Source organism: Bos grunniens, chromosome 4 (assembly GCF_055505025.1).
Source record: "Bos grunniens cultivar Pamir isolate PY7600 chromosome 4, Bosgru_T2T1.0, whole genome shotgun sequence".
Classification (NCBI taxonomy): Eukaryota; Metazoa; Chordata; class Mammalia; order Artiodactyla; family Bovidae; genus Bos; species Bos grunniens.
This window is the reverse complement of record NC_141168.1, coordinates 20,356,452-20,381,076: the sequence shown is the minus strand read 5'-3', so window position 1 is coordinate 20,381,076 and position 24,625 is coordinate 20,356,452. Positions and strand designations below refer to the sequence as shown.

The 24,625-nt window shown below is 42.2% G+C and overlaps 1 long non-coding RNA gene and 1 other non-coding gene across 3 annotated transcripts; one reads left to right on the top strand and one right to left on the bottom strand.

The window, feature by feature from the left end:
* Positions 1-3,168: 3,168 nt before the first annotated feature.
* LOC147373736 (uncharacterized) lies at positions 3,169-22,729 on the bottom strand. Of its 2 annotated transcripts, XR_015162017.1 has the most exons (4): positions 22,571-22,729; positions 22,226-22,334; positions 5,747-5,930; positions 3,169-3,734 (listed from the first exon to the last, which is right to left on the bottom strand). It is a non-coding gene; the product is annotated as an uncharacterized LOC147373736 (long non-coding RNA). The 2 variants fall into 2 exon arrangements; XR_015162018.1 differs by lacking the exon at positions 5,747-5,930 and having other exon boundaries at positions 22,571-22,718.
* TRNAQ-CUG (transfer RNA glutamine (anticodon CUG)) lies at positions 16,641-16,712 on the top strand. Its single transcript has one exon. It is a non-coding gene; the product is annotated as a tRNA-Gln (tRNA).
* Positions 22,730-24,625: the final 1,896 nt, after the last annotated feature.

Genomic DNA, 24,625 nt, shown 5'->3' with positions numbered 1-24,625 from the left:
CCAGACAGGATGGATTAAGAATCAGAGATTTAGCTTGCAAAGTCTGCCACATTCGGTTGAGTCCATGATACAACTAATGACCTCTTGAAGAGCTGAAATCTCACTGGACTATTAAACAACAATATGTGTTCAAGAGCAGGCACCATTAATTGTCAGTGCTGATTCCAGTAATAATATAGAGACACAGTATTTGACTTCCCTGGGGGATCAGACAGTAAAGAAAATCTGCCTGCAATGTGGGAGACTCAGGTTTGATCCCTGGGTTGGAGTAGATCCCCTGGAGAAGGAAATGGCAACCCACTCCAGTATTCTTGCCTGGAGAATCCCATGGACAGAGGAGCCTGGCAGGTTACAGTCCATGGGGTCACAAAGAACTGAACACGACTGAGTATCTAACACTTCACTTCATATACATCAAGAATAATTTCCAAAAATGTGCTTGTAGCTGCAGGGGAGTGGATTTTCCATTTGGGATACACACATCAAAGTATCTGCATATATAACATTACTAAATAATCCTGAAATGTCTTCTTTATACGTACTTACCAAAGAATACATATGGCGTGAAAGAATCACATTTTATAAAATTGAAAGGTGGTTTACTAGGAATTACAAGTAGATATCAAATGTGGGTAGTTGGATAGTTGACACCCAGGATTCACCTTGCTGTGAATAGAATCAGTCACTCTTCAGTCTCTGGGGTAAGTGTTTCATGCTGCTGTAAAGTCTGCGAGGTAACTCAGGGGAGCAACATGATAAGCGGAGAGGATGGGTCTTTAAGACCTGCTGTTCAAAAGGCTCTGTCATCAACAGTTCAGTCGGTCAGTCATGTCCAGCTCTTTGTGACCCCATGGACTACAGCACACCAGGCCTCCCTGTCCATCACCAACTCCTGGAGATTACTCAAACTCATGATCATTGAGTCAGTGATGCCATCCAACCATCTCATCCTTTGTTGTCCCCTTCTCCCACCTTCAATCTTTCCCAGCATCAGGGTCTTTTCCAATGAGTCAGTTCTTTGCATCAGGTGGCCAAAGTATTGGAATTTCAGTTTCAGCACCAGTTATTCCAATGAACATCCAGGACTGATCTCCTTTAGGATGGACTGGTTGGATCTCCTTGCTGTCCAAGGGACTCTCAAGAGTCTTCTCCAACACCACAGTTCAAAAGCATCAATTCTTCTGCACTCAGCTTTATTTATAGTCCAACTCTCATATCCATACGTGACTACTGGAAAAACTATTGCTTAGACTAGATGGACCTTTGCTGGCAAAATAATGTCTTTGCTTTTCAATATGCTATATAGGTTGGTCATAACTTTCCTTCCAAGGAGTAAGCATCTTTTAATTTCATGGCTGCAGTCACCATCTGCAGTGATTTTGGAGCCCAAAAAAATTAAGTCTGCCACTGTTTCCACTGTTTCCCCATCTATTTCCCATGAAGGGATGGGACCAGATGCCATGATCTTCGTTTTCTGAATGTTGAGTTTTAAGCCAGCTTTTTCACTCTCCTCTTTCACTTTCATCAAAAGGCTCTTTGGTTCTTCACTTTCTGGCATGAGAGTGGTATCATCTGCATATCTGAGGTTATTGATATTTCTCCTGGCAGTCTTGATTCCAGCTTGGGCTACATCCAGCACCGTGTTTCTCCTGATGTACTCTGCATATAAGTTAAATAAGTAGGGTGACAATATACAGCCTTGATGTACTCCTTTCCTGATTTGGAACCAATCTGTTGTTCCATGTCCAGTTCTAACTGTTGCTTCTTGACCTGCATACAGATTTCTCAGGACGCAGGTCAGGTAGTCTGGTGTTCCCATCCCTTTCAGAATTTCCCACATTTGTTGTGATCCACAGTCAAAGGCTTTGGCATAGTCAGTAAAACGGAAGTAGATGTTTTTCTGGAACTCTTGCCTTTTTGACGATCCAACGGATGTTGGCAATTTGATTTCTGGATCCTCTGTCTTTTCTAAATCCAGCTTGAACATCTGGAAGTTCATGGTCCACATACTGTTGAAGCCTGGGTTGGAGAATGTTGAGCACTACTTTGCTAGCATGTGAGAGGAGTGCAATTATGTGGTAGTTTGAGCATTCTTTAGCATTGCCTTTCTTTGGGATTGGAATGAAAACTGACCTTTTCATCAACAGCCAACTCATTAATACCTTCCAATGTTCACAGCCAGCGGACTGGGATTGTCCTTTGCGTCACTCATTTTCTTATAGTTTTCCTGTGTGGCTTGTTTTCCCATTCAATACTGGAGGACAGAGGCAACGGGGAACTCAAGTTCTTTGGGAAAGCTTCAAATGCTTAGCTATAGCAATGACTCTATGAACAGTGGTCTCAACATTGTAAGGCTTTCCAAGGTAAATGGATTATTTATACTAAGTTTTGAGAAACATCCTAAGGGACAAGGAAGACGCTAATTCAAACTTCCATGAACTGTGTTTTTATAACATAAACCAAGTTATCAATAAAAAAGTTTTATAAATGTTAAGCCCAACACAAATATTAGGTATTGATCTGACACATTTATGTTTATTTTCTATGGGTTGGAGTAAATTTCTATTTCAGAGATTATAGAATTTTGTATATTCTTTGTCCTTTCTTAGATTTATTTGATGGTGGCTTTTCTTTTTTTCCCTAACTAGAAATCATAAGATTGTGCCTAAGAGAAAATACGGTATTTTGTGATAATTCATTTTATTTTCTATCCCCAGGTGTCTTTTAGTAAAAATCCTGAATCATGTCTATAATGTTGTTTTCTGCTAGATTTGGGGAGGGGCCAATTTCAATATTGTCCTTTTGCAATATTACTTCTGTTTTATGTTTTGTCTTTTTGGCCAGGAGGCATGTGGAATCTTAGCTCCCAACCGGGGATTGAACCTATACTGTCTGCCTTGGAAGGCGAGTCTTAACCACTGGACCGCCAGGGAAGTAAGTCCCTTGTCATCCCTTTTCTATGCTTTAAAACATGTAATTGTGCATCAATAGATTCACTGCCTCTATGGGTAGGAGCAAGAGTAACAAAAACTCATGTTATAGATATGCTGATTTTGTTGCTAAAAGCAAATGTTTGACTGGCATTCTGTGTGACATCCTTATCAGGAAGGCCACACAGATTAACCACAGGGGAGTAAGGTGTGAAAAAGAACTGGCAAGAAAAAGAACTATAATGGCAAAAGCATTCTACTGTGTCACTGATTATGAAATGCTTTTGTATTATTTCATCTGACCATAAAACTACCTTGTCGTTAATAGTTATTAATAGTTTCATTATATTATCTTGCAGATGTGGAAATGAAGCAGGGAGAGCTTGTCTGACTTTCCAAGGCCACATGAGCTCTAGGTGGAGAAGCTGGAAGCCCATCAGGGCTTTAGGATGATACTGTTCAGAGAAACGGTGGAGGTGGGTGTACAAATGTGCATCTTTGCTGAGAACAGCAGTTAAGTGTGTTAAATCTCAGGTTCAAATACACATAACAGTGTTTCAGAAAAGGCTCAAAACCAAGTGGTAGAGTCAAAGCTGTTGGGGGGCGCCCAGCCCGGAGTTCCAGTGTGGCCTGGAGGAACGGAGCCTGTGCAAGGACGGCCCGGTCGGGAGCACCTGGACCGAGCTTGTGTGGTGGGGAGACTCCCACTTCTTCCCAGGGGTGCCGATTCCAGGATGGTTGAGGCGTCGGGGCGGCCACCAAGTCCCCAGCAGGGAGACCCCGTCGGGGAGTAAAAATTTATATCTAAAAAAAAAAAAACAAAAAAAAAACCAAGCGGTATTACCTACCCCTAAATCCTAAAGGAGTCCATCTTAAAGGAAATCAGTCCTGAATATTCATTGGAAGGACTGATGCTGAAGCTCCAATAATTTGGCCACCTAATGCAAAGAACTGACTCATTGGAAAAGACCCTGATACTGGGAAAGATTGAAGGCAGGAGGAGAAGGGACAACAGAGGATGAGATGGTTGACCGGCATTAAAAGGGTAACAGGCAGGAAGGCCAGGGATTTCCAAAGGGAGGACATAGCCTGCAAGTGTCAGACATTTTTATCTCTCTTAATTGGCAGGAGGAAACAAACTAGGGATAATTTTTTCCTTCTCTATACAAATTTAAAAGGAGGTTTCTCTTAAAATACTCTGTTGCCATAATGACACTTGGTTTCACCTGAAGTGAACTATTCTCAAACCTTGAGGTAACCAATGCATTTTTCTTATGGAAATGTTTGTCTTAAGCTATACTAATGTAGTATACATGTACCCCAAACTCTGTCTTCAAGTCGGTTCTGCCTAATGGTTCAAAACCTACTTGACAAACTGGTATGTTGTACTCAGATATTGTTCCCCTAATCTATGTAAACGAAACTATTTGTATGGTAATCTGTCCTTCTACAAGATTCAAGTTAATCTTTTTATGGCCCAGGATGAACCATTTGCTGCCAAGATTATCCCAAAATGCATCTTATGGGTGAGGGCCTGGTGCCATTCTGAGTTTTAAGACATTGCTTTCTTTCATTAACAGACTGCTAGTGACTATATAACATCCAGCTGAAGACTAGCAGGGGGGTACTCTTTCTGCCCCCTTCTGATGCCTATGTCAGAAGCTTTCTCTATCTCCTTTATACTTTAGTAAAACTTTATTACACAAAGCTCTGAGCGATCAAGCCTCATCTCTGGCCCCAGATTGAATTCTTCTCCTCCAGGGGCCAAGAATCCCGGCATCTTTGCATGATTCAGCAACAACCTTTCAGCATCACCAACTTGATAGACATGAGTTTGAGCAAGCTCCCAGAATTGGTGATGGATAGGGAAGCCTGGCGTGCTGCAGTCCATGGGGTCACAAAGAGTTGGACACAACTAAGCAACTGAACTGAACTGAACTGAAGGGGTATTTACCGAGGCAAATTTGCCCAAAGAATTTTCAGAACCAAAGAGCAGGCTTCATCTACTACAGTTCAAGTTTGATGCTGGGCTCTGGGGCGACCATTTGGAGAGAATCTTGCTTCTTTAAAGACCTGATAGCCACAAGATATCTCTAGACCAGGAAGGGAAAGGACTATGACGTGAGGAAGGAAAACTGGAAACGCCTGGGAAAGTCACTGTGTTCACATTAGGGTTTCTTGACCTGGGCGTTTGGGTGGGATGATTTTTTTTGTCTGTTGTAGGGAGCTGTCTTGAGCATTGTAGGGTGTTTAGCAACACCCCTGGCCTCTACCAGTGTCTGTAGCATTGCCCTTCCCCATCCCTAGTTGTGACAAAGTATCTCCATACATTACCAAATGTCCCCCAAAGGACAAAGTTGCCTTGGTTGAGCCACTATTTAAGATGGGTCAAGCTGAATTAAATAATGAAGATTTAAACTTCGTGTTTACCAGCCTGCACATGATTGCATTTTAGTTTTTTTTTTTTTTTTTTATTGCTTCAAACTATTGTAAAGTATTTTTTAAAGGAATGCAATCAACTTGTCAAGTGCTTTTTGGGTGACCCTCTATAGTCAGGAAGATTCCCTGAAAAAGGAAATGGCAACCCACTCCAGTATTCTTGCCTGGGAAATCCCATGGACCAAGGAGCCTGGTGGGCTACTAATCCATGGGGTGGCAAAGAAATGGACATGAGTTAGAGACTAAGTCATGTTTAGAGACTAAGTCGCTAAACAACAACAAAAAATCAGGTATAAATAAAAGAGGGAATTATGGTTTCAAGGTAAAAGACTAGAGAAAAATTTCAGATTCTTGAGATAATGGCAGTAGAATATTACCTGGAGCAGAAATACCTTGTCTTCCTCTTTTACATTAAATGTAAGCTGTTGGTAAGCATGTAAAATGATCTTGATGTTGGTGTCAGCGATTCCATCTTTAACATGTGGAGAGCCTCTACTTCATATCAAGCTCACTAGTGCTCAATCACGGCTTCCCTGGTGGCTCAGTCGGTAAAGAGTTTCCCTGCAATGTGGGAGACCTGGGTTTGATCCCTGGGTTGGGAAGATCCCCTGGAGAAGGGCATGGCAACCCACTCCAGTATTCTTGCCTGGAGAATCCCAAGGACAGAGGAGCCTGGTGGGCTACAATCCATGGGGTCACAAAGAGTCAGACACGACTACGTGACTAACTTTAACTTTAGTGCTGAATCACAAGGGCCCAGAGCCATTTCTTTCAAATTTCTGATGAGAGACGCTCTCATGACTATCTCCTAGAAAAATAAAATTAAAATACCATAAGCAATAAGATTTTGAACTTCTTTCAAGGAAGTCATGAATAAAGACCACTTAATTTTTACAGGGCAAGAGGCTTGTAATATCACAGCTTCTGAATGCTGAAAGAACACAAGGATTGCTGGAGAAGTATAATATGCAATTAATGATTTCCTGGTGAAGGAAAATCCATTGGTGAAAAAATAGTAATGCAAATAAATTAAACAATTAGTATTTTGATCCAACCTTTCATTTCAGGTCCAAGAATACCATTATAACTTTGAAAAGAATATAAAGAAGGATGTAAATCCTTAAGAGAACTTCCTTGCAGAAACTTCCTGAAATTTTAATATGTGTCTAACTACTCAGTCATGTCTGATTCTTTGTGACTCTTAGGACTGTAGCCCACCAGACTCCTTTGTACATGGGATTCTCCAGGCAAGAATATTGAAGTGGGTTGCCATTTCCTCCTCCAGTGGACTATCCCGACCCAGGGATCAGACCTGCATTTCCTGTGTCTCCTGCATTGCAAGCAGATTATTTGCCCATGTATTAAAAAAAATCATTCACTTTGGCCACCTGACTCAAAGAACCAACTCATTGGAAAAGACACTGATGCTGGGAAAGATTGAGGGCAAGAGAAGAATGGAGTGACAGAGGATGAGATGGTTGGATGGCATCACTGATTCAATGGACATGAGTCTGAGCAAACTCCAGGAGATAATGGAGGACAGAGAAGCCTGGCGTGCTGCAGCCCATGAGGTTGCAAAGAGTCGGACATGATTTGGTGACTGAACAACATTATGGAGAAATCATTAATGACCACTTTAGTGGACATTCATCTTTAAAAATAGTTTTGGCCATCTACAATTTAGATGCTCATCTTAGATTTTAGAAATCCCCCTTCTAATGAATCTTGGAAGGACGTGGGCTTAGCCACAACCATAGAAGAAGATGCTATATCCTTGCTCTTCTGGGATCTCTCTGAGACCTAGCCTCCATCAGTTAGATGATGCCATTTGGAGCCCACAGCCAGTGACATGGTGGCTATAAGAGTTCAGTTCTATGGTGGTGACAGCTGAAGGAAGACTGAGTTCCTCAGGACAGCATTTGGAACTGGGGCTGCCAGAGGTGCAAGCCATAAATCTGAGATTCAGAGATGACAATGGCATAGCAGGGAAAGAGGGAAGAGGGGGGTCACACCAGACAGGTTCTGCCTTATGATTTGGGGTGTTGTTATTGATTGCATAGACCTATGCCAGCTCTTTAATTCTTCCAGTGATTCTGGGAGTCATTCCTTACATCTTTAATGAACCCCATTTCATGTTTAAGTCAGCTGGAGTTGGGTTTTGTTGCCTGCAACTAAAAACCCTGAATGATACAATTATTAACTTATAAGAATCTCATTAACAACTGTAAAAGCAGAAAATTTGTTTTCAACACAAAACTTAGTAGTAGCAGTAGCAGTAATAATAACAATAGTAACTGGAGTGCTTATCCTCTGCCAAGTACTGTTCTAAATTCACCACATCTATTAACTCACTGATCCCTGACAACTGTGTGCTATGAGCAAGCTGAGGCATGGAGAACTTGAGGGCATGACTGGTAAAATGCAGTACTGGGCTTTGAATCTGAGCCTGTCCTCTTAATAGTTATGAAGTAGACACCCACCTAATTTGTGAAAAGTATCCTTTTCCATTGCTGTTTTAATTTTCATATTTCTTCAGGGAAGGATTCCTTATCTTTTCTTTGATCATTTCAAGAGACTTTACACTCCACAGTGAGGAATAAAAGTACTACACCCGCAACAGCCACTCAGTCAAGATAGAATCTTCATTCATTCACTCATTCATCCAGAGGACGTTTAAGAACCTCCTGCAGCAGGCAGACCCCCCTAAAATGGCCCCTAATGATCTCTGCCTCCTGGTATTCATGCACTTGTATATTCCCCTCCCTTTGAATATAGGCTGGCCTAGTGACTGGCTTCTAACCAACAGAATGCAGCAAAGGTCATGCCATGTCACTTCCATGGTCAGTTTACATAAGATAGCAACTTTTCTCTTGCTAGCACAATCTCTCTGTTTCCTTCTTGGCTTGCATGTTTGATAAAGTAAACTGGAATGGAAGAGCTGCCTACACAGACAGGGACTGAGGGCAGCTTCCAGGCAAAAAGCCAGCTAGGAACAGACTTGTCTTCCAAGAGCCCTTAAAGAACTGAACTCAGCCAACAACCATATGAGCTTAGAAGCAGATCCTTCCCCAGTCTAGCTTTCAGGTGAGACCCCAGCCCTGGCCAATGCTTTGACTGCAGACCTGTGAGAGACACTGGAGCAGAGCACACTGGTTAAGTCATGTCAGAATTCCTGAATTGCAGAAACCGTGATATAAATAAGTGCTGTTTTAAGCTACTGAGTTTGTGCTTATTTGTTATGCAGAAATAGACAACTGATACTGTAAAAGAAAGTGTGTCCAGCACTTTTTCTAGGTACACCAGGTTCCTGCCCTTATGGAACTTACTGAGACAGGAAGGAGGTAAGGCACAATGTTTAAAAGAATGACAGCCTTTGAGGACACGACATAAACTGGTTAGAACCAACTAAGTCCAAGATGGTGGATGAGTCAATTTCCACTAGAACTTGAGCCTCAGAATATGCTCAGTATAACACATCATCAGGCTAAATGGCATATCTATAGGCAGCATGACTATTCAAAGGCCCACCATGAAAGGCCAAAAAGTGGGTTATGGCCTAATTCATGGAAATCCCTGCTCTTTTCCCAAAATAGTTTGAATAATCCTCCCACATAGCCTACTAAATTACCTACCCCTATAAAAACTGATGGCCTTCCCAGGTGGTGCTAGTGGTAAAGAATTCTCCTGCCAATGAAGGAGATGTGGGGTTGATCTCTGGGTCAGGAAGATCCCCTGGAGGATGGCATAGCAACTTACTCCAGTGTTCTTGCCTGGAGAATCCCATGGACAGAGGAGCATGGTGGGCTACAGTTCATGATGTGCAGGAGTCAGAGACGATTGAGCATCTGAGCACATAAAAACTGACAACCAGGTACCCTGGGGCCTCTCATCTTCTCAGATGGTCTACACTCTGTGGAGTGTGTTTCTCCCAAGGGTCCTCTCACTTTCTGAGATAAACTGTATTCTGCTTTTGGAAAATGTAGCTGTCTAAATAAACATGCTTTCACTTTATTATGGCTCACTGTTGAATTCTTTCCTGCATGAAACCAAGGACCCACACTTGGCAGCCAGTCCCAGGGACTCCTCAGGTCCTGGGACATGACTCTCCCCTCATGCCCCTCTTCTTCCTGCAACAATATGAAAAAAATGAGCATAAATTTAAGTAGTTACTGTGCACTGAGAAAAAGAAAATACAGTGCTGCTATAGATCTGTACATGGGACTATTCATATTAATATAAATTAAAATGAAATAAAATTAAAAACTTAATTCCTTAGCTGCAGGAACCACATTTCAACTGACCTATAGCCACATGTGGCTTGACTCTTGGCTCCTGTATTGATTAGCACTGATTATAGAACATTTCCAACATTCCCATCACAGGAAGTCCTGTTGGGTAGTGCTTTGCAGAGAATGACTGGGGAAGTTTGAAGGACTTGTTTTTCTAAATGGGAAGCTAGAAAAGGCTTCTCAGAGACAGAAGTGTTTCGGTATGACTAGAAGGAAGAAGAGAAAGCCAGTCTTGCCAAGACCAGGTTCAGGATGTGAGGCAGAGAAAGTAAGATGCATGCAGCTCTTTGGGTGGGAGCCATTGTGGTGTGTTTGAAGACAGTGTGGGGGGAGCTTAGTGTTATAGGAGGAGAGGACGAGTAGGAGTGGAAGGTAAGGCAGGAGAGGGGAGCTAAGGCGCCAAGTGGTATAGGCTCATGTCCAGGGTCAGGAGCTTGGATTATGTTTTAAGTCCATCAGGAAGCACCAGAAGTCTTAAGTAGGGGGGTGACATGATAGGATTTGTGTTCGTACTCTCAACAGGCCACTTTGTTATGTGAAGAATTGATTGTTGGAAATAATAACCAACAAATGATTATTCAAAAAACAATTGCTTAATGGGGGAAATAGGTAGGTCGTGTAAGAGGTGATTGTCATAGCCCAGATGCGTGCCTGTGTGCTAAGTCACTTCAGTCATGTCTGACTCTGTGTGATGCCATGGACTGTAGCCCGCCAATCTCCTCTGTCCATGGGATTCTCCAGGCAAGAATACTGGAGTAGGTTGCTATGCCATCCTCCAGGGGATCTTTCTGACCCAGGGATCAAACCCGCGTCTCTTACGTCTCTTGCATTGGCAGGCAGGTTCTCTACCACTAGCACACATGGGAAGCCCTTGAAGCCAGGTACGAGTGTCCTAAAGTGTGTGCAGTAGAAGGGTGTGGGAAGACGGGCAACATTCCAAACAATGAAAGTCCACTGCTATCTGAGCGGCAGAGCCCAGGAGGGCTGCTGGTTTAAATAGAACCAGGGCCTGGGCTGAGCTTCAGAAGGGCAGCTCTGTGTTGCAGGAATCATGAGATATGGGTTCTACTATCAAATAGAGGTATTTTAAAACAAGATGGAGAGGAATGGGAGCCAGGCTTTTTCTTGGAAGTAGGGCACAAGGATAAGTCATTACTAGTTCACTAGTCTGTAACTGAGCACACTTCTTCCTGTCACCTGGGAAAGAATGGAAGAACTACAGGTATTAAGAAATTCAGCAGGGACCTCCCTAGTGCTCCTGTGGTTAAAAATCTACTTGCGATGCAGGGGACGTGAGTCTGATCCCTAGTCCAGGAACTAAGATTCCATGTGCTGCAGGACAACTAAGCCTGTGTGCCACATCTGCTGAGCCCTCATACTGCAACAAAAGATCCCACATGATGCAAAGAAGTTTCCACAGACCGTAACTTAAACCCGATGCAGCCAAATAAACTTAAAAAAAAGAAAGCTGGTAAATACGACTCATGATTTTCAGGGGGGCAATCTTCCCTTATGTATTTATATCATGTTTGTTATCGTATATTTGTGAGATTATTTGAGTTGCGTTTGTCTAGGTTCAACAAGGGTTGTTTGTTTCCTTTCCTCAGGGTTGTACAATAATGCCTCAAGTAACAGCACTAGAAGGGACCAGTAAATATTTAATTAGTGAGTGAATAATAATAGTAATAAAAAGAGTCATACTAATAGAACCACACAGGACACATGTTAAGTATCAAGAACTAAGTATTTCACACATATTAACTCAATTACTTCCTGCAAGAACTCTATGAGTAAGTCCAATTATTTCCCACATTTTGTTGAGGAAATTAAGGCACAGAGAGTTTAAGTAAGTCACTCAGTTCAGTCAGTTTAGTCACTCAGTCGTGTCCGACTCTCTGCGGCCCCACAAACTGCAGCATGCCAGGCCTCCCTGTCCATCACCAACTCCCGGAGTTGGATGTGGACCCAAACTCACGTCCACTGAGCCAGTGATGCCACCCAACCATCTCATCCTCTGTCATCCCCCTCTCCTCCTGCCCTCAATCCTTCCCAGCATCAGGGTCCCTTCAAATGAGTCAGCTCTTTGCATCAGGTGGCCAAAATATTGGAGTTTCAGCTTTAGCATCATTCCTTCCAATGAACACCCAGGACTGATCTCCTTTAGGATGGACTGGTTGGATCTCCTTGCAGTCCAAGGGACTCTCAAGAGTCTTCTCCAACACCACAGTTCAAAACCATCAATTCTTTTGTGCTCAGCTTTCTTTATAGTCTAACTCTCACATCCATACATGACCACTGGAAAAACCATAGCCTTGATTAGACGGACCTTTGTTGGCAAAGTAATATCTCTGCTTTTTACTATGATTTCTAGGTTAGTCATAACTTTCCTTCCAAGGAGTAAGCGTTTTTTAATTTCATGGCTGCAATCACCATCTGCAGTGATTTTGGAGCCCAGAAAAATAAAGTCAGCCACTGTTTCCACTGTTTCCCCATCTATTTGCCATGAAGTGATGGGACCGGATGCCATGATCTTAGTTTTCTGAATGTTGAGCTTTAAGCCAACTTTTTCACTTTCCTCTTTCACTTTCATCAAGAGGCGCTTTAGTTCTTCTTCACTTTCTGCCATGAGGGTGGTGTCATCTGCATATCTGAGGTTATTGATATTTCTCCTGGCAAGCTTGATTCTAGCTTGTGCTTCCTCCAGCCCAGGGTTTCTCATGATGTACTCTGCATAGAAGTTAAATAAGTAGGGTGACAATATACAGCCTTGACATACTCCTTTTTCTGTTTGGAACCAGTGTATTGTTCCATGTCCAGTTCTAACTGTTGCTTCCTCACCTGCATACAGGTTTCTCAAGAGGCAGGTCAGGTGGTCTGGTATTCCCATCTCTTGAAGAATTTTCCACAGTTTATTGTGATCCACACAGTCAAAGGCTTTGGCATAGTCAATAAAGCAGAAATAGATGTTTTTCTGGAACTCTCTTGCTTTTTCGATGATCCAGCAGATGTTGGTAATTTGATCTCTGGTTCCTCTGCCTTTTCCAAAACCACATATAATCAACTATATTGCAGTAAAAATTTTAAAAAGAGAAAAGCCCTGTGTGTCACTTTAAAGTCATGGGGCGGTGACCGGGAGGAGCTACCCCACGCCCCCACACCCGAGGCCAGGGGCTGCGGCCGGGAGGACCAACCCCAAGTCCAAGGAGCCCTGGCTGCGCAGACGCAGAAGGGCCTAGAAGAGCAATCCCACATTGAAGGTCAGGAAGGGCAGTGGTGAGGAGATACCCCTCGTCCAAGGTAAGGAGCAGCGGCTGCGCTTTGCTGAAGTAGCCGTGAAGAGATACCCACGCTCAAGGTAAGAGAAACCCAAGTAAGATGATAGGTGTTGCAAGAGGGCATCAGAGGGCAAACACACTGAAACCATACTCACAGAAAACTAGTCAATCTAATCACACTAGGACCACAGCCTTGTCTAACTCAATGAAACTAAGCCATGCCCGTGGGGCAACCCAAGACAGGCGGGTCATGGTGGAGAGATCTGACAGAATGTGATCCACTGGAGAAGGGAATGGCAAACCCCTTCAGTATTCTTGCCTTGAGAACCCCATGAACAGTATGAAAAGGCAAAATGATAGGATACTGAAAGAGGAACTCCCCAGGTCAGTAGGTGCCCAATATGCTACTAGAGATCAGTGGAGAAATAACTACAGAAAGAATGAAGGGATGGAGCCAAAGCAAAAACAGTACCCAGCTGTGGATGTGACTGGTGATAGAAGCAAGGTCCGATGCTGTAAAGAGCAATATTGCATAGGAACCTGGAATGTCAGGTCCATGAATCAAGGCAAATTGGAAGTGGTCAAACAAGAGATGGCAAGAGTGAATATCGACATTTTAGGAATCAGCAAACTAAAATGGACTGGAATGGGTGAATTTAACTCAGATGACCATTGTATCTACTACTGTGGGCAGAAATCCCTCAGAAGAAATGGAGTAGCCATCATGGTGAACAAAAGAGTCCAAAATGCAGTACTTGGATGCAATCTCAAAAATGACAGAATGATCTCTGTTCGTTTCCAAGGCAAACCATTCAATATCACAGTAATCCAAGTCTATGTCCCAACCAGTAATGCTGAAGAAGCTGAAGTTGAACGGTTCTATGAAGACCTACAAGACCTTTTAGAACTAACACCCAAAAAAGATGTCCTTTTCATTATAGGGAACTGGAATGCAAAAGTAGGAAGTCAAGAAACCCCTGGAGTAACAGGTAAATTTGGCCTTGGAATATGGAATGAAGCAGGGCAAAGGCTAATAGAGTTTTGCCAAGAGAATCATTGGTCATAACAAACACCGTCTTCCAACAACACAAGAGAAGACTCTACACATGGACATCACTAGATGGTCAACACCGAAATCAGATTGATTATATTCTTTGCAGCCAAAGATGGAGAAGCTCTATATAGTCAGCAAAAACAAGACCAGGAGCTGACTGTGGCTCAAATCATGAAGTCTTTATTGCCAAATTCAGATAGAAATTGAAGAAAGTAGGGAAAACCACTAGACCATACAGGTATGACCTAAATCAAATCCCTTATGATTATACAGTGGAAGTGAGAAATAGATTTAAGGGCCTAGATCTGATAGATAGAGTGCCTGATGAACTATGGAATGAGGTTCGTGACATTGTATAAGAGACAGGGATCAAGACCATCCCCATGGAAAAGAAATGCCAAAAACAAAATGGCTGTCTGGGGAGGCCTTACAAATAGCTGTGAAAAGAAGAGAAGCGAAAAGCAAAGGAGCAAAGGAAAGATATAAGCATCTGAATGCAGAGTTCCAAAGAATAGCAGGAAGAGATCAGAAAGCCTTCCTCAGCGATCAATGCAAAGAAACAGAGGAGAACAACAGAATGGGAAAGACTAGAGATCTCTTCAAGAAAATTAGAGATACCAAGGGAACATTTCATGCAAAGATGGACTTGATTAAGGACAGAAATGGTATGGACCTAACAGAAGCAGAAGATATTAAGAAGAGGTGGCAAGAATACACAGAAGAACTGTACAAAAAAGATCTTCATGACCCAGATAATCATGATGGTGTGATCACTCACCTAGAGCCAGACATCCTAGAATGTGAAGTCAAGTGGGCCTTAGAAAGCATCACTATGAACAAAGCTAGTGGAGGTGATGGCATTCCAGTTGAGCTATTTCAAATCCTGAAAGATGAAGCTGTGAAATTGCTGCACTCAATATCCCAGCAAATTTGGAAAAGTCAGCAGTGGCCACAGAACTGGAAAAGGTCAGTTTTCACTCCAATCTCAAAGAAAGGCAATGGCAAAGAATGCTCAAACTACCGCACAATTGCACTCATCTCACACACTAGTAAAGTAATGCTCAAAATTCTCCAAGCCAGGCTTTAGCAATATGCGAACCATGAACTTCCTGATGTTTAAGCTGGTTTTAGAAAAGGCAGAGCAACCAGAGATCAAATTGCCAACATCTGCTAGATCATGGAAAAAGCAAAATAGTTCCAGAAAAACATCTATTTCCGCTTTATTGACTATGCCAAAGCCTTTGACTGTGTGGATCACAATAAACTGTGGAAAATTCTGAAAGAGATGGGAATACCAGACCACCTGATCTGCCTCTTGAGAAATTTGTATGCAGGTCAGGAAGCAACAGTTAGAACCAGACATGGAACAACAGACTGGTTCCAAATAGGAAAAGGAGTACATCAAGGCTGTATTTTGTCACCCTGCTTATTTAACTTCTATGCAGAGTACATCATGAGAAACGCTGGACTGGAAGAAACACAAGCTGGAATCAAGATTGCTGGGAGAAATATCAATAACCTCAGATATGCAGCTGACACTACCCTTATGGCAGAAAGTGAAGAGGAACTAAAAAGTCTCTTGATGAAAGTGAAAGAGGAAAGTGAAAAAGTTGGCTTAAAACTCAACTTTCAGAAAACGAAGATCATGGCATCTGGTCCCATCACTTCATGGCAAATAGATGGGGAAACAGTGGAAACAGTGTCAGACTTTATTTTTTGGGGCTCCAACATCACTGCAGATGGTGACTGCAGCCATGAAATTAAAAGACGCTTACTCCTTGGAAGGAAAGTTGTGACCAACCTAGATAGCATATTCAAAAGCAGAGACATTACTTTGCCAACAAAGGTTCGTCTAGTCAAAGCTATGGTTTTTCCTGTGGTCATGTATGGGTGTGAGAGTTGGACTGTGAAGAAGGCTGAGTGCCAAAGAATTGATGCCTTTGAACTGTGGTGTTGGAGAAGACTCTTGAGAGTCCCTTGGACTGCAAGGAGATCCAACCAGTCCATTCTGAAGGAGATCAGCCCTGGGATTTCTTTGGAAGGAATGATGCTAAAGCTGAAACTCCAGTACTTTGGCCACCTCATGTGAAGAGTTGACTCATTGGAAAAGACTCTGATGCTGGGAGGCATTGCGGGGAGGAGGAGAAGGGCACAACAGAGGATGAGATGGCTGGATGGCATCACTGACTCGATGGACGTGAGTCCGGGTGAACTCCTGGAGTTGGTGATGGACAGGGAGGCCTGGCGTGCTGCGATTCATGGGGTCTCAAGGAGTCGGACATGACTAAGAGACTGAACTAAGTCACCCAAGATCATAGCTAATAAGCAGCAGAGTTAGGAATGGAAGCTGTTCTAGAGGTGGTGCTCTGATACTTTGTTACAACATCTCTAAATGAATGAACTCACGCACAAACAATTAAGGACCCCCTGGCATCTCTACTTTTGGACAAGGAGCATGCTAAGGCTATTTTCAGATTTTTCTTTTGAGGATGAAGACATCCTGTCTACCTGCTCTTTCATTGGATCCATGAAGGGAGCAGCTGGCTTGCAGATAACTAGAAGCACACACCAAACACCTGGATGTAGCTGGAATAGGATAGGAAGTGGCCAGAGGGGCATGCTACAAATAACAGCAGATGTTGAGTAGCTGAGGGGTTCCATGGTGTAATGGTTAGCACTCTGGACTCTGAATCCAGCAATCTGAGTTCAAGTCTTGGTGGAACCTAGTTCCTTTTACTTTCTAATTATTTGGAGCTTCCCTGGTGACTCAGATGGTAAAGAATCTGCCTGCAATGTGGGAGACCCAGCTTCAATCTGGGATGGGAAGATACCCTGGAGAAGAAAATAGCAACCCACTCCAGTATTCTTGCCTAGAGAACTTCATGGATGGAGGAGCCTGGTGGGCTACAGCCCATGAGGTTGTAAAGAGTTGGACACAACTGAGCGACTAACACACACTAAGTAAGGAAATTCTGAGAATTTAGTTCAGTCAGAGAAAATGGGGATGGGGCACCCAAACCTGGGTGCCAGAAAGACCCTACAGGTATACACTGAACAACATTTCCTAAATATGACTTTAAAAAAATGAAGATAAAATACAGGATGAAAGTAATTATAAATTATCACCAAGATGAACATACATGGATTTATTTGTTGATTATAAAAATGAAAAAGTGGGATTAAAATCTATACTTACAAATGTTAAAACAGGGTAGAACTAGCTGTATACAGGAATATTATAGAGCATTACTGATAATATTACTTCAGCAATAATGGTGTGGGCTTCTTGTGGTTTACAGAATAATGGTAGAGCCTAAGGTCCAGTGCTTTTAAAGTATACTTTTCTTTTTTCTATAATTGCCTGTCTATTTCTTAATCTACTACTGATCCTGAGAGTTTTACCTGACAGCCATTAAAAATGATATAATTTAGTCTTCCACATTACTCTGAAACCTAAATTGGAAACAAATATTTCCTAAAAAGCAATTGCATATTTCTGTGCTTATTATACTTGCTCTACATATATTATAAAAGTTGAGTGCTTTATGTTAGAGAAGTTAATCTGAAATCATTAATAATTAAATTCATCATTCTCTGTACTTGTTAGAAGAAGTAAAATGAAATGGTAGGAACATCAAAGGTAGAGCATTGTTATTGTATGTTTGGCAAACTATGAAAATTAACATTTGAAAAGTACTTCACTGTGTTGATGTTTTATTATTGTTTAGCTATAATAAAGATGGAAATGTGAAAATATTACAGGTGGTTATATCTTATAAATAAAGGAGAAAATCAAGTAAATACAAAGCATAATAATAACAATGTCTCACGTAGGATTTTGAGAAATGTTTTTCACATGTATTATTGTTACTGCATATTTATAACAACTCTAGGAAGTTAATTTCTGCTTTATTGACTATGCCAAAGACTTTGACTGTATGGATCACAACAAAATGTGGAAAATTCTTCAAGAGATGGGAATACCAGACCACCTGACCTGCCTCTTGAGAAACCTGTATGCAAGTCAGGAAGCAACAGTTAGAACTGAACATGGATCAACAGACTGGTTCCAAATAGGAAAAGGAGTACGTCAAGGCTGTATATTGTCACCCTGCTTATTTAACTTATATGCAGAGTACATTATGAGAAACGTTGGGCTGGATAAAGCATAAGCTGGAATCAAGATTGCCAGGAGAAATATCAATAACCTCAGATATGCAGATGACACCACCCTTATGGCAGAAAGTGAAGAAGAACTAAAGAGCCTCTTGATGAAAGTGTGAAAGAGGAGAGTGAAAAAGTTGGCTTAAAGCTCAACATTCAGAAAACTAAGATCATGGCATCTGGTCCCATCACTTCATGGCAAATAGATGGCGAAACAGAGGCTGACTTTATTTTTCTGGGCTCCAAAATCACTGCAGATGGTGATTGCAACCATGAAATTAAAAGACGCTTACTCCTTGGAAGGAAAGTTATGACCAACTTAGACAGCATACTAAAAAGCAGAGATATTACTTTGTCAACAAAGGTTTGTCTAGTCAAGGCTATGGTTTTTCCAGTAGTCATGATTGGATGTGAGAGTTGAACTATAAAGAAAGCTGAGCACTGAAGAATTGATGCTTTTGAACTGTGGTGTTGGGGAAGACTCTTGAGAGTCCCTTGGACTGCAAAGAGATCCAACCAATCCATCCTAAAGGAAATCAGTCTGGGGTGTTCATTGGAAGGACTGATGTTGAAGTTGAAACTCCAATATTTTGGCCACCTGATGCGAAGAGCTGACTCATTTGAAAAGACCCTGATGCTGGGAAAGATTGAAGGCAGGAGGAGAAGGGGACAACAGAGGATGAGATAGTTGGATGGCATCATGGACACAATGGACATGAATTTGAGTGAACCCTGAGAGTTGGTGATAGACAGGGAGGCCTGGCGTGCTGCAGTTCATGGGGTCGCAAAGAGTTGGACACGACTGAGTGACTGAACTGAACTCTACTAGGACAGTTTTTTTTTTTTTTTTTTTTTAACGTGAGGGCTTTCTGTTAGGCAACAGATTCCAAGGAATAACTTACCCACAGGAGTAAGGAGTAGTTGCAGAGGATGGACTTAGAATGCAGTTTTCTGACTTCCGATTCAGTACAATATATATGATCACTGTAAGTCTCTGAAATGAAACTCTGCCTTGACACACAGGTAAAAAGATGAACACATGGCTGGTTTCTGACTAACAAAATTCAAAGGACAAATCTCGTAAGTTGTGAAGGGCTAGTGTGAAATTTGAACACTTGTCGATACTGATTTGCTGGCCTTAAACTGGACTATTCTGAGTAACTACTGATTTGCTCAATCATAAAGAGCCCGAGGACAATGGATTCATTTTTACCATATTTAAACAGCTAAAACTAGTTTTAGGAACTGTATTTGGAAATTGTTGCAAAGAGTATCTTTTACTCACTGATTTATATAAACACACCCAGAATTACTTACTAATAGAAGATGACACCTTGGTGGTTTTTCTGGTATGCTTATTATTTTAGTCCAAAGACCTCTTATATCCCAGACAGTGGAGAATATGTGTTTCAGGACAATGTAATACTGCCAGAAGAGCACTGAACCTCCAGCTACACATTGATCCATTTGGACCCCTCTGGGATTTTCAGGTGGAAGGAGAGGTATCTGGAGTTTCTGGGTTGATTTGTAAATTGCTATCATATGGATGAAATGTCTTGATTTTTTTCCCCCCCAAATAAACTCATTCTTTAGGTTGAAGAACTGGCTAAACTGAAAAAGCCCTTCTATTGATCGAAATGGCATGAAGGCAAGAAGTTTTTCCTTTAGTTGTTCAGAGTGATTATTCTTTTTTCTCTCATCTGTAGATAAAACATTTTCTGGGAAATGGACATATTTTGTTTCTCTGAATATCCCACTCACTGCTTTGTACTCACTGCTTTTCACATTCTTATGAAATAACTTCACATTAGACATCACATGTTAGGATCTGGGTGGGATTTGAGGAGAAACTTTGGAAATGCAAAATGCCTGAAAAATTGAGGATGTTTAACTTGGAAAAGAGAACTGAAGTTATGATGGTTGTTCTTAAATAATTATAGTGCAACCCTTTATACAGATGCAGAGAACAAAACCAGAAACAATGAGAAGTTGTCTTTGGGCCCAAAGTGTGATTTTATAAGATGATAATTCTCAGGATGGAGCGGGCTCCTGTGATGGGGTGAAGGCGGTTAGCAATCTGTCATTTCTTAAGTGATGTCTTTTCAGAGGGGTTACTGAACTGGCTTTCACTTTGGGCTGGTTGAATTGGTTAACTTAAGTTGCAGAATCTCTGGTTTCACAATCTTTAAGAACTAATTCTGGGAAAAAAAAAAGGATGTCCTGAGTACTCAATGTGCGATGCGGACAAATCCTGAGTTGTCCCTGGGCTCTAGAGCCTTAATCTGCAAGATGAGAGGGCTGGATATGGGATCAAGGTACATTCTGTCGCCCTGAAGCTGCATCCAGCCTGAAATGTTAAGAAGGAAGATTAGAAGCCGCCGTTACGTTTTACCTCTCAAATATGTTCTCATGTTAATGTTTTACTGGTTGTTAAAACAGTACCAATCTTCTAATTTGCATTTAAAAAACTCATTAAAGTGGGAAATCCAAGTCGTAGGAACGGTTTTCTCCCATAAGAAGCAATGGTGTCATTTTCATTGGGAAGGAAGACAGAAATGTAACCTGAAAAATCTTGAGTTTTCTTGACTAGTTCCTATATAAAACCACTTGACAAGCATTGTACGAGGTGATGTTTATGGTCTCTGCATCTTGAATATTGTATCTCATTCTCTCATTGCTGTTAGAATGGTGGTGGTTGGTGGCTTAGTTGCTAAGTTGTGTCCGACTCTTGAAACCCCATGGACTGTAACCCACCAGGCTCCTCTGTCCATGGAACTTTCCAGGCAAAAATATTGGAGTGGGTTGCCATTTCTTTCTCCAGGGGATCCTCCCCACCCAGGGATCGAACCCGTGTCCCTTGCTGTGCAGGCAGATTCTGTACCGCTGAACCATCAGGGACACCACCAGCTCTTAGAATAATCGATTCTACAAGCAATTTGAAATTGTTGGCATAGGAAGCTTCTACCTTTAGGTCAGTCATTTCCTCTCAGAATCGAGCATTGACTGGATCTCAGAAGAGTATATCAAAGGAACAGAGGCAGTTTCTCTTTCTAGTTGCCACAGGAAATATATCTCTCAGAGCACAGAGGAGAACAAAATCAAATTTAATGTGTATTCCAAATCTTTTCAAAGTACTTTCTCAGCAACCAGAATCACCCAATCCCCAAATGAATGTCCTAGTAATAACAGCTTTTACTTAAAATTTAGAAATCAGATTCTATGTTCCCTGAGACCAAGGGCTTCCTACTGTATTCCTGAAAAGTAATAGAATCTGGCAGTTAGTAGACACTCAATGATATTTTGGTGAATGGGTATGTGAATGTACAATGAAGTGGATAATTTTAAATAATTTTTCCCAGCTACACTTCTAATGGTGAGACAGCCCCCTGCTGGAAGAATGGATATTCTATACACTATCTGTACCTATGAACAGTGTACTGAAAATATTTCAGTTAATCAGTCTTGTTTCTACACCAGGTCACAGGAAAAGGTGGCATCTTATCAGACAGAACATTGTAAAAAGCTCCTTGAAGAATCACTGGATAGAACAGGACTCATTTGGCATTAATTGGGTATATTGTCGGAGAAGGCAATGGCACCCCACTCCAGTACTTTTGCCTAGAAAATCCCATGGATGGAGGAGCCTGGTAGGCTGCAGTCCATGGGGTTGATAGAGTGGGACACGACTGAGCGACTTCACTTTCACGTTTCACTTTCATGCATTGGAGAAGGAAATGGCAACCCACTCCAGTGTTCTTGCCTGGAGAATCCCAGGGATGGCGGGGAGCCTGGTGGGCTGCCGTCTATGGGGTCACACAGAGTTGGACATGACTGAAGCGACTTAGCAGCATAAAATTATATATAATATTCATGCTATGCAATGATTATGCAAGTAATAAACAATTCATGAAAATCACTTGGTATTACTTTCTGTGGAATCAAGATGAGATGTTACAGCTTTTCTTCCCATGAGTTATTCAAAATGATAATCACTTGTACTTTTTACACATGGAATTTAAAACACATATGCATGCACGCACACACACACACACACACACTCTGTCTGGAACTAACCTCTCAATTCTTAGGTTCTTAGGCAGCTGTGTTTTTCCTCTGTTTCTTTCAGTGTCCTCGCTTCCACCCTCTGGGTGTTTCAGAGGCTGCTCTGCTGGATGCTGGAAGCCTAAAAGAGAGACAGGGCCAAGGAACTAGGAATGACCTTTCCAGAGAGCAAAGCATTGTCACCATACTTTGGGAGGAAGTTAGGATGGGGTAGAAGAGATTTAGGCAGCAGTTTCTATCGTGAGGTAGGTGGAGAGCACAGTGAGATGGTGACAGCCTCTGGCAGCCTGGAGGGTCGGATTTGAAGGAGAAGACAGGCGCCCTTGGAGACAGTAACTAGAATGGGGCATCTTTCACCTGGGAATGGAGCACCCAGTCAGGGTTGAACGTAGCTGGAACTAGGCAGCAGCCAACTGGGAGAGCTCTAGGTCCCGTAACCAATCAGGAACAATAAAAACCCACAGGAAGAGGTTTTTACTTAGCATCAAGAACCTAGACCAGGGGTTTTCAAACTCGGCTGCCAAATGGAATCACCTGAGAAACATTTAAGACTCCTGATGTTCCCCACGTTCAGAGATTCTGATTTAACTTGCCTGGGGTGTGGGTTGGTTATTTGTGATCATGCTCAGGTGCTAAGTTGTGTCTGACTCTTTTGTGACCGCATGGACTGTAGGCCACCAGGTTCCTCTGCCCATGGGATTTTCCAGGCAAGAATACTGGAGTGGTTTGCCATTTCCTTCTCTAGGATATCTTCCCACTTCCCATCTCCTACTTGTCAGGCAGATTCTTTACCACACAGCCACCTGGGAAGCCTCTGGGTTAGTTTTTAGGAGGTTTAAAAACGTCTTAGGTGATTGCAACGTGTACCTAAGGCTGAGAATCACTGGTTTGTACAACACTCTGGTGAAACAAGGAGTTCCTAATCTCACATGCATGGAATTTACAGACCCATTATTATTTCTACTGGTAATTTACCTTTCTCTTGCTCTATTTTGTTCTTTTCCCCCTCATCACTGTGATAGGCAAACTAGTTACACCTTCTCCCACAAAGATGTCCGTGTCCTAATCCTTGGAACCAGAGAATATGTTACCTTATACAGCAAAAGAGTTTTTGCAGATGTGATGAAAGGTTTTGAGATGAAGATTTTATCCTGGTTTATCCAGGCTCACCCAAGTATAATCTCGAGGGTCCTTGTAAACAAAAGGAGGAAGGAGGAGAGTCTGAATCTGAGAAGGAGGTGTGATGACAGAAGCAGAGGTCAGTGGTCATGAGATGCTTACTTTGGAGATGGAGGGTGAACACGAGCCAAGGAATATTGACAGACTCTAGAGGCAGAAAAACAAGGAACAATTCCTCCCTAGAACCTCCAGAAAGAACAGAAGGCTGGCTTAACCCTGGATCAGCCAAGTGAGATCCATTTTGACCTTCTGACCTCAAGAATGAGAAGAAAATAAACTTGTGCTGTTTAAAACTACCAAATTTTTGGAAAGGTGTTGCACCAGCAGTAGGAAGTGAATACAATGGTTAATTCCACTTTTCTGTACTTACTTCTTCTACCACCTTAAATAATCAATGTAAGGACTTTGCAAAACATGCTTGGATATACAAGTGTCCTTAAAAAATGTGTACATTTTACCTAAAAGACACAACCTAATGTGACTATGGGGACTTCCCTGGTGGCTCAGACAGTAAAGAATCTGTCTGCAATGTGGGAGAGCTGGATTCGATCCCTGGGTTGGGAAGATCCCTGGGTTGGGAAGATCTCCTGGAGGAGGGCGTGGCAATGCACTCCAGTATTCTTGCATGGAGAATCCCATTGACGGAGGAGCCTGGCAGGCTATAGTCCACCGGGTCGCAAAGAGTCGGAAGTGACTGCATGACTAAGCACAACACAGAGTGACTATGGAGGGTTTCCCTAAGTTTCCCAAAGCCTTTATAGGAAACAAAGCCCTTCTCTTCTTTATTCTTGTAAAAGTTTAAATGACAAATGCTTACAATGAGCCTTGGATCATTTTCACTAATGCACACCAGACAAGTGCCAGTGAAGATGCTGAGTGACTTCTGGTTTGGGGTGGAGGAAGTGGGATGGAGGAAGCATGAAGTACTCAAAGTTAGAGAGTAAGAAAAAGGGTAAGATAAGCAGGAGACAGGAACCCCCACACTTGCACTGCTTCAGTTAGATACCCATAATCAGAAGCCGTGTGTGAAAGTCTTTGAGCTCAGCTGCACATGCACAAAATTTCGCAGGAGTGTCAGTTTCCACATGGGGCTTCCCAGGTGGCGCTGGTGGTAAAGAACCCCCTGCAGTGAGAGACCTACCAGACTGGAGTTGGATTCCTGGGTCGGGAAGATCCCCTGGAGGGATTTGTACAGCATAATTATCCTTCTATCCAACCTTTTTTTTTTTTTGG